The sequence below is a fragment of the Anomaloglossus baeobatrachus genome, chromosome 2, assembly GCF_048569485.1.
Source record: "Anomaloglossus baeobatrachus isolate aAnoBae1 chromosome 2, aAnoBae1.hap1, whole genome shotgun sequence".
NCBI lineage: Eukaryota > Metazoa > Chordata > Amphibia > Anura > Aromobatidae > Anomaloglossus > Anomaloglossus baeobatrachus.
The window spans coordinates 546,698,463-546,712,669 of NC_134354.1; the positions used below are offsets into that span (position 1 = coordinate 546,698,463).

At 43.2% G+C, this 14,207-nt stretch overlaps 1 protein-coding gene across 1 annotated transcript in view; it reads left to right on the forward strand.

The window, feature by feature from the left end:
• Positions 1-14,207, forward strand: part of COL4A1 (collagen type IV alpha 1 chain) — a 307,217-nt gene that overhangs the window by 28,736 nt on the left and 264,274 nt on the right. The gene's annotated exons all lie outside the window — the stretch shown is intronic.

Here is a 14,207-nt window from a genome sequence, read left to right on the forward strand (position 1 = left end):
CCTAACGTAGCTGGGCGCCCCCGTTCCACGTCGGCTATCCCTCACTCTCCCTAGAAAACCCTACCAATCAATAATTAATACTGTACCCAATGATATCACATCTAACAGAAACTATAATAATCCACTGTAAATTGGATTACTAATCTTCATACCATTTTGACTTCTGTCTATATGCATTATGGATTTGGCTACCCCTTTTCTATGTGACCTCTCCATTATTTATTGATTTATTGTTTGAAATCTCCTCTTCAAACATCATGGGCAGAACATCACAGACTGGGAGGAGAAGACGCAGAGTACACTCCGGTCCGAGCACCAAAATTAAATTTAGCAGAAACAGTCAAGTAGTGATTAAAGAAGAAAAACAATGAGGATTTCTTCACTAAAGCTATTAATTTAATCTGTGTTATAGCGCCATTACAGCCATGTCTTTACTTTACAAAAACGTGCTGACAGGTGTCGTTTAAAGCTTCCAGTCTTTAATTTACATATGCCGCAAAAATGTATATAGTAATATGTAGTACAACTGCAATTCCCAAAAAATTAAGAAGCTCTGTATAATGTAAAGAACTAAAACATAGACTTCAAGGATGCTTGTCTTGTGAAGGTTCCATCTGTTGCTTATTTGCTATGTTTGTTTAAACAGAAGAACCCAGCAGGACATCTCATTGCTTGGACTACAATGTAATGCATACGGCAGTCCAGCACTCCCCCTCCTCTGATTGACGCCTCACTATCAAAGTACAGAATTTCTTGAGAGACTGTTGTTGGGGGGGGGAAGCTCTTTCAGATCTGCTAGTGTCACACTAGGTACGGGGAAGTACCAAGCAAACGGCGAAAGGGAAGGAAAACACTGTGTCTAGGGAAAGGGAAGATCGTGACCCCTGACCAAACCTACTGCGGGTCCCTGGGATCCCTCACTACCCCAGATAGGTTTCGCACCTATGCGCTGAGCTGGATACCTGACCCTAGGTATCCCTAGAGCTGGGCCCTAAATAAGAAATGGATGGGATGAGCTTTTTGTCAACCCCACTAAACACTATAGACGACCCAAGGAGGACACATGGGGGAAAATGCATGAACTACTTATCTACAGATGACACAGATAGAAGTTCAGCAAGGTTTTCAGCAATGATACCACAGAGCAGTACAAGCCACCTGTTTGCAACCAAGACTTGAATGAACTGAAATTGTCACCAGCACCAGTCAAAGGAAGGAAGGGGTATTTCAGCACCAAGAGAAGGCTGATGATCAGCAGCTGGGTGGAAGGCGAGCTCCTGCTGGGTCCAAAAGGGGTAGGGATGAATCCTGCAGAGAAGCTACCTATACCAATGAATACTGACAGCAGAAACAATAGAAAATCAGCAAGCATTCTGCATAGTTAAACTCTGTGACCTTCTATGGCCAGAAACCAAATAACCGTCAGTCACCCATGACACACCCGTGACAGCTAGGTGACTAAATTTAAAAATTCTGATTGTGACAGAACAGTTCCACCCAGTAATCAAAGTGATCGACTGTTGAATTCAGGATCTCTTTGCTTACATTATGCTATTCTCAGATGAGGTTATATGGTAGAACAGATCCAGTAAAAGGTAACCTTTATTAGGGAACAATAAATACATAGATATACCAAGAACAGATGCAGCTGTTGTCCCAAGTGCAAGTACAATCCATCTGGTCATGCGCACTACTCTGATGCCGTGTGTACGAGTCCTGGCTTCAGAGAGGCATAGTGCGCATGACTGGCAGTGCAGACAACTTCCGATCAGGCACAGTGAGCCACTTTGAAGCCGGGAGCCATTCACCTGGCATCAGAGAGGACTCAGTGTTGAGGGAAACAAAGCCACATGCATCCTGCGACTATTCACAGCCCTGATAAGCATAGGGAAAACAAACCTTATAAATCAATTTTTAAACATTGATTTTGGCAGTAGCATTACACAGGGATGGTTAGGCAGGGAATTTTGGTCCACACATGTCCCTGCTTCTCAGTTAGTGGGCAGGTTCCCTTTAAGGTGCATTTAGACCAGTCGATAATTCATTGGAACATGTATTCATGATTATCGACTCATGTAGACAAGACGGCGATCACCCAATAAATTAGCAAAATCCTTCCTTTTGGGGTGATTGGATAGTTTATGCTGACAAAAAAAAAATCATTGTTATTGGTAGCACATAGCCCAATATAAACATGATATTGTTTGGGGACAGAGCAATTGAGTTAACTATCATTCTGTCCCCATCATTGGTTGTCATCATATGTAAGCAGGCTTGTAGATGAGTTGGGCTTGTGCATAGTAAGCCATCACTCATTATAGTGAATTGATAGATCAAAAAATATATTTTTTGCATATTCTTTCTTATTAAATGTTCAATACCATATTAATGTTTTAAATTTACACCTCTGAATGCCTTATTAGATCACTATACCATCATGGGGAAAACCAACATATTTTGTTTTGTCACAAGCATCTGACAATGTAGTCCATTAATGCCATTCTTTCTCCCTGGTCAAGTTATGTCCACATCTGCATTGAATGTGGAACAGAAATCCATCACATGTTGAACACCAACGTCGTTTTATAGACACCGTTAACAATAATACTGTCTGTAGGGTGTCTGGCCTATTATAGGGACCCTTATTTCACCCTATGAAATCTGTGATCGAAGCTGATGGAGCTTAACAAAGCCTCCAACTAAGTTCTAAAGAGAGTCTTTCATCAGCAGAGGGGATATCTCTGCTTGGAGCAATTTACTTGGTTTAGTACCCCTTGAATTTCACCACTCTGATTATATCAGCCTCAGGAGAAATGCTGTAATATAATAACAATCCGCATTTACAGTAAGGAAACGTCAGATCTCTTGCAGGCAAGTTACTACATTTCACTAAGTATATGATAATTCACTACCCCCAGCCTGGCAAGAGTTTATTTTGTATCATAATGTGAAAGTGTGCCGAATTTAAGAAAACAATAGAAAATGTATTACGTTTGATGTAACGCAAGAATCAAGTTCTGGCCTGCGTCTTGGAAGTGGCTTTGCCTCAAACAATAATTTTTAAGAGTACAAACAAAGCCACATTTTATTTATATAAAAGCACAAAGGAAGCGCTCAGTATAGAGAAATAAACAGTCGTTCAAAGCTGGAATGTAACGTTGAGGCACAATTCCTATTGTCTGAATAATTCCTTCTCAGGATGGCTCTTCATTTCATTTTATTTCAGCTGTCAGGTTACATTTGTTCCGTCACACGCTTCGTATTTGTCACTTTTTTTTACTGGATTTCAATTGAATAAAATTTGGTCATAAGATAGGTTGATTAATTCAACTTCGTTATTCTCAATATAATTCACTAATTAGATCCATTCTGGCCGTAGAAGAAATAAGATTAGTTTTCAGTTCACTGCCATCCTAGTCACAACATATTACTCCACCCATGTGATGCAATGGCCGTTGATAAGTCGTGTTTGTCTTAGTACAAGGACAGTTAGATTTGTCTAGAATAATAAGCATTCATAAACATCCTTTCAAGCTATGTGCTTTGACGCATTTCATTCATAGAATTAGACTACAAGTCCGTGAAGGACATGGTACATTTTAGCTGGCCATACATAACATAAAAGTCATTCACAAATGCAGCCAACAATAAAATGTGTATGGGATTGTGACCCAACAGATGTCAGGTGAAAGGAGGATCAAGCTTAATTGAATCCAACATGTGGTTTGGCAATGCCTTAGCATGCTCTCCCCATTGACACAAACATGTGGCTTGTTCCCTTTTTCCCATTAAATTAAACATGCACTCTTGGACAGGTTACTGGCCGCAGGAGAAATATAGCTTTTGGTCATATGACTGTTTGGCCGTAAATTATCTCATATTTGTAGACAACTTAAAAAGTAACTATACTTTTAAGTAACTTTTTGTGTTTACATGAAGAATAACACTGGTTCCGGCCATTATACCACTTGTTTCCTGCATTTTTAGCAGTTTTCCCCTTTACTGGTTCTAGCTCTAATTTGCCGTTGACTCTGAGCTAGTAAGAGGATGCTAACAACTATAATGTATTGCATACAGCAGTCAGTCTTGAGCTGGTTTTTTTTCTTCAGATTGGATTATAAATTCTTGAGTCAAGGTGCAGGGGAAGAAGTGGCTCATAATTTGAGAAAGAAACAGAACTCACTGCTAATATACTCTGTCATACATATCAAAGGGAACCTGTCACCAGATTTGGCGACTATAAGGTGCAGCCACCACCACTGAGCTCATATATGCAGCATTCTAGAATACTGTATATAAGAGCCCAGGCTGCTGCGTAGAATGTAAAAAACACTTTTATAATACTCACCAAAGGGGCGGTCCGGTCCAATGCGCGTCTCTGCTCTCCGGTCAAGCTTCTCCTTTTTCCGGTCTGGCGCCTCCTTTTGGCAGCGATCGCCATCCTCCTTCTTCTGGGGCCTGTGCCGGCATTGAGGTCATGCGCAGTTGCACTTTGATCTGCTCTGCTCAGGGCAGATGAAAGTATTGTAGTGCACATGTGTGGGTGGTCTTTAACTTTTCCTCGCACCTGCGCATTACTGTACTTTGATCTGCCCTCAGCAGGAGAGATCAAAGTGCTCCTGCTCAGGAACCGCAATATCGGCCTGTGTGGAAGACGTAGACACATCATCCACACTGGGCTGGATAGAAGGCTGGAAATCGCAGCAGAAAGGAGGCGCCAGACCAGAGAGAAGAGGCATCGATCGGACCAGACCGCCCCCCCTAGGTGAGTATTATAAAAGTGTTTTTTACATTCTACAGCGCTGCCTGGGCTCTTATATACAGTATTCTAGAATGCTGTATATAAGAGCTCAGTGGTGGTGGCTGTAGCTTACAGTCGCCAAATCTGGTGACAGATTCCTTTTAACTGTACTAATGATTTATCAAATTATTTTTGAAAGTACAGTTCCCACTTAAGCAAAATTCTCACTTTGCTGATGTTTTTCTGCTCTCTTTGTTTTCCTTGCCGCAATGGTAAAAAACTACAGTATCCAGATGTTACATTATAGTATACCTGATATAAATGGGCACCTATGAGTCATGTGAAAAATAGCATAGATTTAATTATTTTAGCTGCCACCCTAATTACGTACATAATATTTTTTATGGAAACGTATGTGCTATTGGTTTAACTGGAAAAATGTGATGTTAGTTTTCTTGTTGCCTTAGCAGATAAATCACTGACTTTTAATACAGGCATTATTTTATGTACCATATGTGGAGGGTTAACATAATACTGAAAGACAAAACTACACCATCAATCTACCCAGGCATTTGGAAGAAAAATGCATTAGAGCACAGCATCTTGTTCCCATATCTTCAGTTCATGTAGGTCAGTATTGTAACACAAAGACCTGGATAAGATCTTATTACAGTGGGGAAATGTAATTTAAAAAGATGATATCACAGTCACTCTGTAGTGGCAGAACCACTGCCACCATAGCTTAAACAGCTGCTATGGGGGCACACAAGGGAAACGGCCACCAATGCTGAAGGCGCTGAGAGTTGCCAGACGGCTTCTAGCCAACCGAGGATCATATAGCCTGTGTTCTGTTGGCATTTTTCATTGCAGTTGTACTCTCTATTGACTGATATTAAAACAGATTCTGTGAAAATGTTGCTCTAAAGCCTGCTTTACACCTTACAATTAGGTGTGCGATCTCGTATGCGATGTGACACGCCCAGGTTGCATATGCGATCTAATGAGATTGCACGTAGGTCGTTCATTTGCTGTCACACGTGCGCTAGTAGTCTATGTTAAATTGATCAAATTTGTGTGCGATCCTTTAGATCATGTGTTCTGTGACGTATGCATTGGGCACCTTTTTTTTTTTTTTATTTATTGACTTGACAAGCGTGTGTAATGTGTAGGGATGCATTTTTACTATGTCATCTGACATTCAGCTCTGCTACATGGCCGCTGACAGCAGACACAGACAGCCATGTAGCAGAGCTGAATGGCAGATGACAGCAGACAGAGCCGCACTGTCAGATTGAACTCGGGTGAACTTCCCCCAATTTCATTGTCATGCTGCGTCTCTGTCTGTGCCGCGTCCTGATTAGCGGTCACCGGTGAAGGACTCACCGGTGACCGCTAAACTCCTGAGTAACTGAATTGAGCAGCCCTCTCTCATATACTCACCGATCCCCGATCCCCGGCGCTGCACGACGTTCACACTGCGCCGGCGGCTTTTACTGTTTTGAAAAAGCCGGCCGCCCATTAATCAATCTCGTATTCCCTGCTTACCCCGCCCACCGGCGCCTATGATTGGTTACAGTGAGACATGCCCCCCACGCTGAGTGACAGGTGTCACACTGCACCCAATCACAGCAGCCGGTGGGCGTGTCTATACTGTGTAGTGAAATAAATAATTAAATAATTAAAAAAAACGGCGTGCGGTCCCCCCTAATTTTAAAACCAGCCAGATAAAGCCATACGGCTGAAGGCTGGTATTCTCAGGATGGGGAGCTCCACGTTATGGGGAGCCCCCCAGCCTAACAATATCAGTCAGCAGCCGCCCAGAATTGCCGCACACATTATATGCGACAGTTCTGGGACTGTACCCGGCTCTTCCCGATTTGCCCTGGTGCGTTGGCAAATCGGGGTAATAAGGAGTTATTGGCAGCCCATAGCTGACAATAAGTCCTAGATTAATCATGTTAAGCGTCTCCCCGAGATGCCTTCCACGATTAATCTGTAAATTACAGTAAATAAACACACACACCCGAAAAATCCTTTATTAGAAATAAAAAACACAAACACATTCCCTGGTTCACCACTTTAATCAGCCCCAAAAAGCCCTCCATGTCCGGCGTAATCCAGGATGCTCCAGCGTCGCTTCCAGCTCTGCTGCATGAAGGTGACCGGAGCTGCTGAAGACACCGCCGCTCCTGTCAGTTCCATGCAGCAACTGAAGACAGCCGCGCGATCAGCTGAGCTGTCACTGAGGTTACCCGCGGCCACCGCTGGATCCAGTGACAGCGGGTAACCTCAGTGACAGCTCAGCCGATTGCGCGGCTGTCTTCAGTTGCAGCGTGGAGGTGACAGGAGCGGTGGTGTATTCTGCAGCTCCGGTCACCTCCATGCAGCAGAGCTGGAAGCGACGCTGGAGCATCCTGGAATACGCCGGACATGGAGGGCTTTTTCGGGCTGATTAAAGTGGTGAACCAGGGAATCTGTTTGTGTTTTTTATTTCTAATAAAGGATTTTTCGGGTGTGTGTTTATTTACTGTAAATTTACAGATTAATCATGGAAGGTGTCTCATAGACGCTTAACATGATTAATCTAGGACTTATTGTCAGCTATGGGCTGCCAATAACTCCTTATTACCCCGATTTGCCAACGCACCAGGGCAAATCGGGAAGAGCCGGGTACAGTCCCAGAACTGTCGCATATAATGTGTGCGGCAATTCTGGACGGCTGCTGACTGATATTATTAGGCTGGGGGGCTCCCCATAACGTGGAGCTCTCCATCCTGAGAATACCAGCCTGCAGCCGTATGGCTTTATCTGGCTGTCTTTAAAATTAGGGGGGACCGCACGCCATTTTTTTAAATTATTTAATTATTTATTTCACTACACAGTATAGACACGCCCACCGGCTGCTGTGATTGGGTGCAGTGTGACACCTGTCACTCAGCGTGGGGGGCGTGTCTCACTGTAACCAATCATAGGCGCCGGTGGGCGGGGTAAGCAGGGAATACGAGATTGTTTAATGGGCGGCCGACTTTTTCAAAATAGTAAAAGCCGCCAGAGCAGTGTGAACGCCGTGCAGCGCCGCGCCGGTGATCGGGGATCGGTGAGTATGAGAGGGGGGGTAAGAGGGATAGACTGACATGGACAGAGAGTGAGGGACAGAGATAGTGACCGACTGACAGAGATTAGTGCATGACAGACATTGTGAGGCGCTTCAGAACGCAGCTTTTCAGCTGCGCTCTGAAGCGGACCTTTTTTAAGCTGTGGTGCAGAGTGCAGACCTGCGCACATAGCCTCAGACATCACAATCGTATGAGGGATGTCACACATTACAATTGCCTAGGTTCATACAACAAAACGTCCAATGTATGAGGAATAAACGACGTGTATGCGATCACTGTATTTGCGTTCAATCTTTATCGCACGTAGATGTCACACGCAAATACGTCACGAACGATGCCGGATGTGTGTCACTTACAACTTGACCCCGACGACGGATTGAAAGATTTATTGAAGCGTGTAAAGCAGGAATAAGAATACAAGATTGTAGAAATTTCTTGTCCAGTACCGTTGACTGGCAGACCTCTTAACAGAACAAAGGGGATTTTCACAGGAATCTATGTCCACATCAAGCAATGGAGAATATTCCTTGTATTAGAATTTATGGGTTAATAAAGGTTTGACTGAGTTTACGTCACCTACATTTATGAAGTTCTGGGCAGGTGAGGACACAAAAGAGCTTATCACTCTCATTAGCCGGCCACCGGGTGATCAGCTGATCACTCACATTAGCCGGCCGCCGGGTGATCAGCATATCGCTCACAGAAGGCGGCTGCCGGGCGATTAGCTGATCGTTCTGCTGCCAAGAGAGAGCATGCACAGCGGAATCAAAAGGATTCCGCTGCTCAAAAAACGCTACATGCTGCGTTCCTGCCGCCCTACGGTCAGTCGTTCCATGACTGATCAGTCGGGTGGAGGATGCAACGCAGCGTCATCAGTCACAATCCGCTGCTCATACAAGTATATGGGAACAACGGAATCCGCCAAACGGATTCCGTTCTTTACCAGAGCCGCGGATTGTGACTGATACAAATTGATGGAAATGTGAACCTAGCCTAATAGAAATACTTTTTTTACCTAAAATGATCCACTGTTAAAGTAAAAGCTTCTGATGGCTGTCGATCAGGCTGTCCTATTACTTGGCAATCAGCTGTTATTCAAAGGGAAAACAGATTCTTCAAAAACGTAATGTAGCATATCATGGCAGCCACTCAAATGAACCGGCATCTATTACCTGACATGAAGGGTTCATTGGCGCTGGTTCCTGTTCTGGCTCATAGAGAATAGACATCCCCCTTCCCACCTTATGAGTTCCATATTCTGAATTAGGCTATATGGACGGGTTGTTGTCCTGAGACGGCAGCTCATCAGTAGGGGTGGAAAGCTGTATTTTCAACTCTGAACTTTCCCCTGTAAAATTCCAGAAATATGACACAGTAATGTATAGTCAATGTATTTATTGCTGTGACAAAGCAGCTGTTGCAGACATTTGTCATGCCAGGACTGACCCTAGAGAGGGTCCGATGCGATCTCACGCTGGTCTTTGTCTTTTTTCTGAATCCTCCTCACTTTATAGTGCAGTTCCTGTAAGTGATTTTCTTGTTGTGATGTGGTTGCTTAGCTGCTAGGAGCTAATAGCACACGCTACCTAACATCTGAAAAGATTTCCAGATGCCATGTAATAGCCATAATTCCTACCAGAGGATATGCCTTTCTTCACATTACATGAGACCCCTTATTTGGACTCCTGTGAAAATATTATCTTACATTTGCACAAGGCTAACATATACACAATAAAATAACATTCACCTTCTATATTATGATAATGAGAAAACGTTCTTTCCGTAGGATTTGTATAAAGCAAATAAATGCATTAGAAAATATGTGCACAGAATGGTTGTTTGGTAAAAGTACACTGAGCGACGTGCTTCATGAAAGTGGCTGAAAATTTAATACAGATGTTATTGAACGTTGTCAAATAAAGTTCATTGCATTCGATTTCCAAAGGCCGTCCTGGCGCGGAGCTGCAGTTCGCACGGATATTTCATTTCAGCCATATTTTTTTTTCTTGGCATGGCAGCCAAAATCTTCCTTATAAACTCCTGTGAAGTCTATGACTATTGTAATGCTTTTTACTTTGTACGAATTTTCTATAACATATAGAGAAGACTGCATGATAACTGTGCTCTTTGTTAGGCCTCGCTCCCATTTGCATATAAAAATTGCACCGATTTTCATCCAGACAAGTGAAATCCATTTCTTATGTCATGCGAGTGATTTTTTTTCTCGCCTAGCATCCGTATGACATGCGTTTTTTTTTCTCATCAATTATTATTCTACTATCATGTACAGGACCATTTACAGTGTTCTGTGCTACAGAATGGTAAACTGTCTATAAAAAACAGACTGCAAACGGACGAGGAAATAAATCGCCGACGGACAATACTCCATTGAATAACATTTATTTTACTGTCTTATAAAGCACACTTAATTCCACAGCGCTGTAGAGACATCATATCATCACTGTCTTTGCAGTGTGGGAGGAAACCTATGTGAACACGGGGAGAATATACAGACTCATTGCAGCCATTGTCCTTTGCGGGATTTTAAAGGGAATCTGTCAGGTGCAATATGCACCCAGAACCACGAGCTGGTCTGGGTGCATATTAGTAATCCCTGCCTAGCAGTCCCTGTATACACTAGCATAAATAAACAGGTCTTTAGAAAAAGTATTTCTTATATGCTAATAAGGCCAGGGACTAGTCGCAAGGTCGTGAGTTCCGTTGGCTATGGGCATGCTAACATGCTAATGAATGCACAGCTTCGCCGCACATATCTCAGTCTTGATGACGGCCGGCCTAGGATGGATGCACACTGCACATGATCCGAAATCCCCGGGACTTCCGGTCATGCGCGCTATATCTTACCTAAGCCGGGAAGCTTACACCCGGCATCAATTTAGTGTGCATGATCGGAAGTCTGGGGGACTCCGGATCATGCGCAGTACGCATCTATCCTCCGCCAGCCGCCATGAAGAGTGAGTTATGTGGGGTGAAGCTGCGCATTCATTAGCATGTTAGTATGCCCACAGGGGAGTGCTAGCATGCTATGTGGGCTGGCTAGCCAAGGGAACTAACGACCTTGCGAGTAGTCATGGACCTCAATAGCATATAAGAAACGATCTTTAGAAATACTATTTCTAAAGATCTGCTTATTTATGATAATATATATGCAGCGCCCGAGACTTTCGTCACCACAGAGGTGCTGCACCTCATCCAGAGGTATGGTATCCCATCCCAGTGTAGGGAAGGGGTCATCCACCGGTTCACACGACACACTCACACAGACAGAATCATCACACCACTCCCCTAAACCGTGGTTAGGACCTAGTGCCGCTGGACTTGTATAGTGGCTAGCACCATCCCCGACGCCAGTCTGGGGGTGGAGCTTAGTGGGTGAGGTATCAGAGGTGAGTGGGCAGAGCTGAGTTGACAGTGTCAGTGAGTGGTGTGGTGAGGAGGAGACCAGAGAGTAGAGACCCGGAAGTCCTGTTCGACCGGGGTGACACAGAAGAAGGGATCCTAGAGACACGGGAGTGCAGGAAGCACCCATGGGCTTGCGCCACAGAACACTGGGTGGAAAGATCTAGCCGCAAAAGTGGCCCACAGCCAGATTACTCTGTTTATAGAACTTTTTGGGGTGCATTTCTGGGCAGGGAGCATTTAGCCACTTGTACAGGTTGAGTATTTGGTGAGTTTTTTACCTCAGTATTTCTAGCCAAAATTAGAAATAGATCAATCAATCAATCAGAGGAAAAGTATAATAGAAACACGTCACCACTTCTGTATTTTTTACCAAGTCCTGGTTTTGGCTACAAATACTGAGGTCAAAAAGTCACCAAAAACTCAACATGTGTGCGAGGCCTTCCTATTCACTTTACACCAGCTGTTACTTATTCTGTATTTGCATTCAGTGGTCAAGGTTGACTTTTCTGGGCACTTTTTCGGTTTGCTCCCCTGAAATTTTAACTGGAAAACCATTATTAGCAACTCTGCACAGACTGAATTGTGTTACTCTAGAGGGTAATACAAGAGCATAGTCTGAAATAGCCAAGAATCAGGATCAGGAGTTGCAGCACATGAATGAAGTACATGGAAGGTTTAGGAATGACTGATCTTACTATGATTGTATGGGCAACTGTGCGACATTCCTGCCAGGTGCACTGTGAAACTTGCTAGAGAGTCTGTCAAGGAAAAAGTGCTGGGTTGGGGATAGACAAATGCGACAGTAGTACATGGTTGGGCAAATGATGGAAGATCTTTGAATTGATCTTCCCTTAAGCCAACACTTTAGAAACGAGTTTGGTAAGAATGAAGTAGTAAACTATTACCATATGCCGAGTCTGTTAACTATAACATTGAAAGTTGAAAACTGGGACAGCATAAATCAATGTCAATACAGCTGCCAGATGAGCGTAATAGGAGTTGTACAATTACATTTACATGAAGTTCTTCTAACTACTAGTGAGACAAGAAAAAAAGCTTATAAAGAGCAAGTTAAGCAATTGAAATGTAAAAATACTTTGCTGTGTATAACCAAAGAGAAAGCATTCTTCACTTTTATGGAAGACCTTTATGAAAAAAATCTCAAATGAATGCATACTTTATAAGCAACATGTAAGAAGCCATTTTGAATTAAATAGGATTGTTGTTTTTCGTACTTGTCATTTTTTAGTTGAATGTATTTGAGTGCTGGCATATGGTATCTACATGAGATAATGTAATCAAGATTGTAGGTTTTTTGACACTGCTGACTTTTTTTATTGTTGGTCAACAGTATGCGGGGGATCTTCTATACAAGACTGTCATGATTCAGTATGTAGAGGCAGTTGTTAAATTGTACTTTTGCCTGTAGTACCTTGGTCACTACACATGGCTTCATCTTAAAGGGGTTTGCCATTACTTTTATATTGATGGCCTATCCTTAGGATAGGTCATCAATGTCTGATCAGTCGGGGTCCAACACCAGGCACCCCCACTAATCAGCTGTTTTTAGTGGTGGTGGCGGCAACAGTGGACAGCCAGAAATGCTCAATTCTGGAGCTTCCCAGTCTTTTGATAGTGGCCACGGCCAGGTCAGCACATTTGCCTCCTATTCAAAGCAATAGGAGGTGGATGTGCTTTACCCAGCAGCATCTTCTATCAGTTGGCGGGACAGCCTTGAAAATGAGTATATCCTGCCACCTGCTGCTGCCTCTGCAACGAGAACAGCTGATCGGTGGGAGTGCAAGGTGTTGTTGGACTCTGGCCGATCAGACATTAATGACCTATCCTAAGGATAGGCCATCAATGTTAAAGTAGTGACCAGCCTCTTTAAGGCCAAGTTCAGTGAGTGGACAGTACAAATGAGCAATTATTTTCACAGACCGAATCTGCAAGTGAAAAAATGCATGCACTAGTTTCTTCCATTCTTAAGGCCCCATTACACATAGCAACGTACCAGCGATCTGACCAGTGATCCGACCTGGCAGGGATCGCTGGTACGTCGCTACATTGTTGTTGTTGAGCTATCAGTCAGACAGATCTCCACAGCGACCAGCGGCCTGTGTAACGACGGCTCCCTGCAGACTCAGAACCGGTGCTTGTTTGTCTCCCACCGTCAAACATGCCGATGTGTGCTGCACAACGGGAGACCAGCGAGCAAAAAATGGTCCTGATCGTTTTGTCATGATAAGCGACCTCGCAGCAGGTGTCTGCTCGCTGCTGCTTGTCACACACAGCGATATCTCTGGCGAGGTCGCTGATACGTCAAAAAACCTGTGACGTTTCAGCGATCTTGCTAGGGATCTCACAATGTGTGACGGGGGCTTTAGATGAGACAGGCCATTCAATTCTTTGAATGCACAAAAAAAATCAGATTCTATATTGGGCCTACTTATACATTTTTGTTCCTAACAAAAAACTGTATTTAGTCTTGTAAATTTTGTAAAAACAGCTGATGTAAAAAAAAAAAAAAAAAAAGCCATATAGTTTATATATGGATAACAAATTAGAAAAAAAACCCATCCAATTTTTGGATGAAACTTAATTTTTTATATGCTTGTGTGAACATAGCCTGAAAGTACTTGGCTAGAGGTATAGTGGTAGGACTCCCAGTGAATATTCAGTAGTTGTCATTTAGGATGATCGATCTACAAGAACCAGAATTACACCAAAAAGCTGACCTGTATCAATGTGTTTTAGATACATTATGTTCAACAGTAAGGTCATATCTTCACTAAAAGAGTGTGTGATTTACTGGAAAGAGAGCATAGCCTAACATTAGACATGTAGTAAAAAAAAGCGAGCAATAATTCTGCCATAAATTTCTTGCAAAAAGTTAACTAGTGGCTATTAAAATGAACAGAATACTA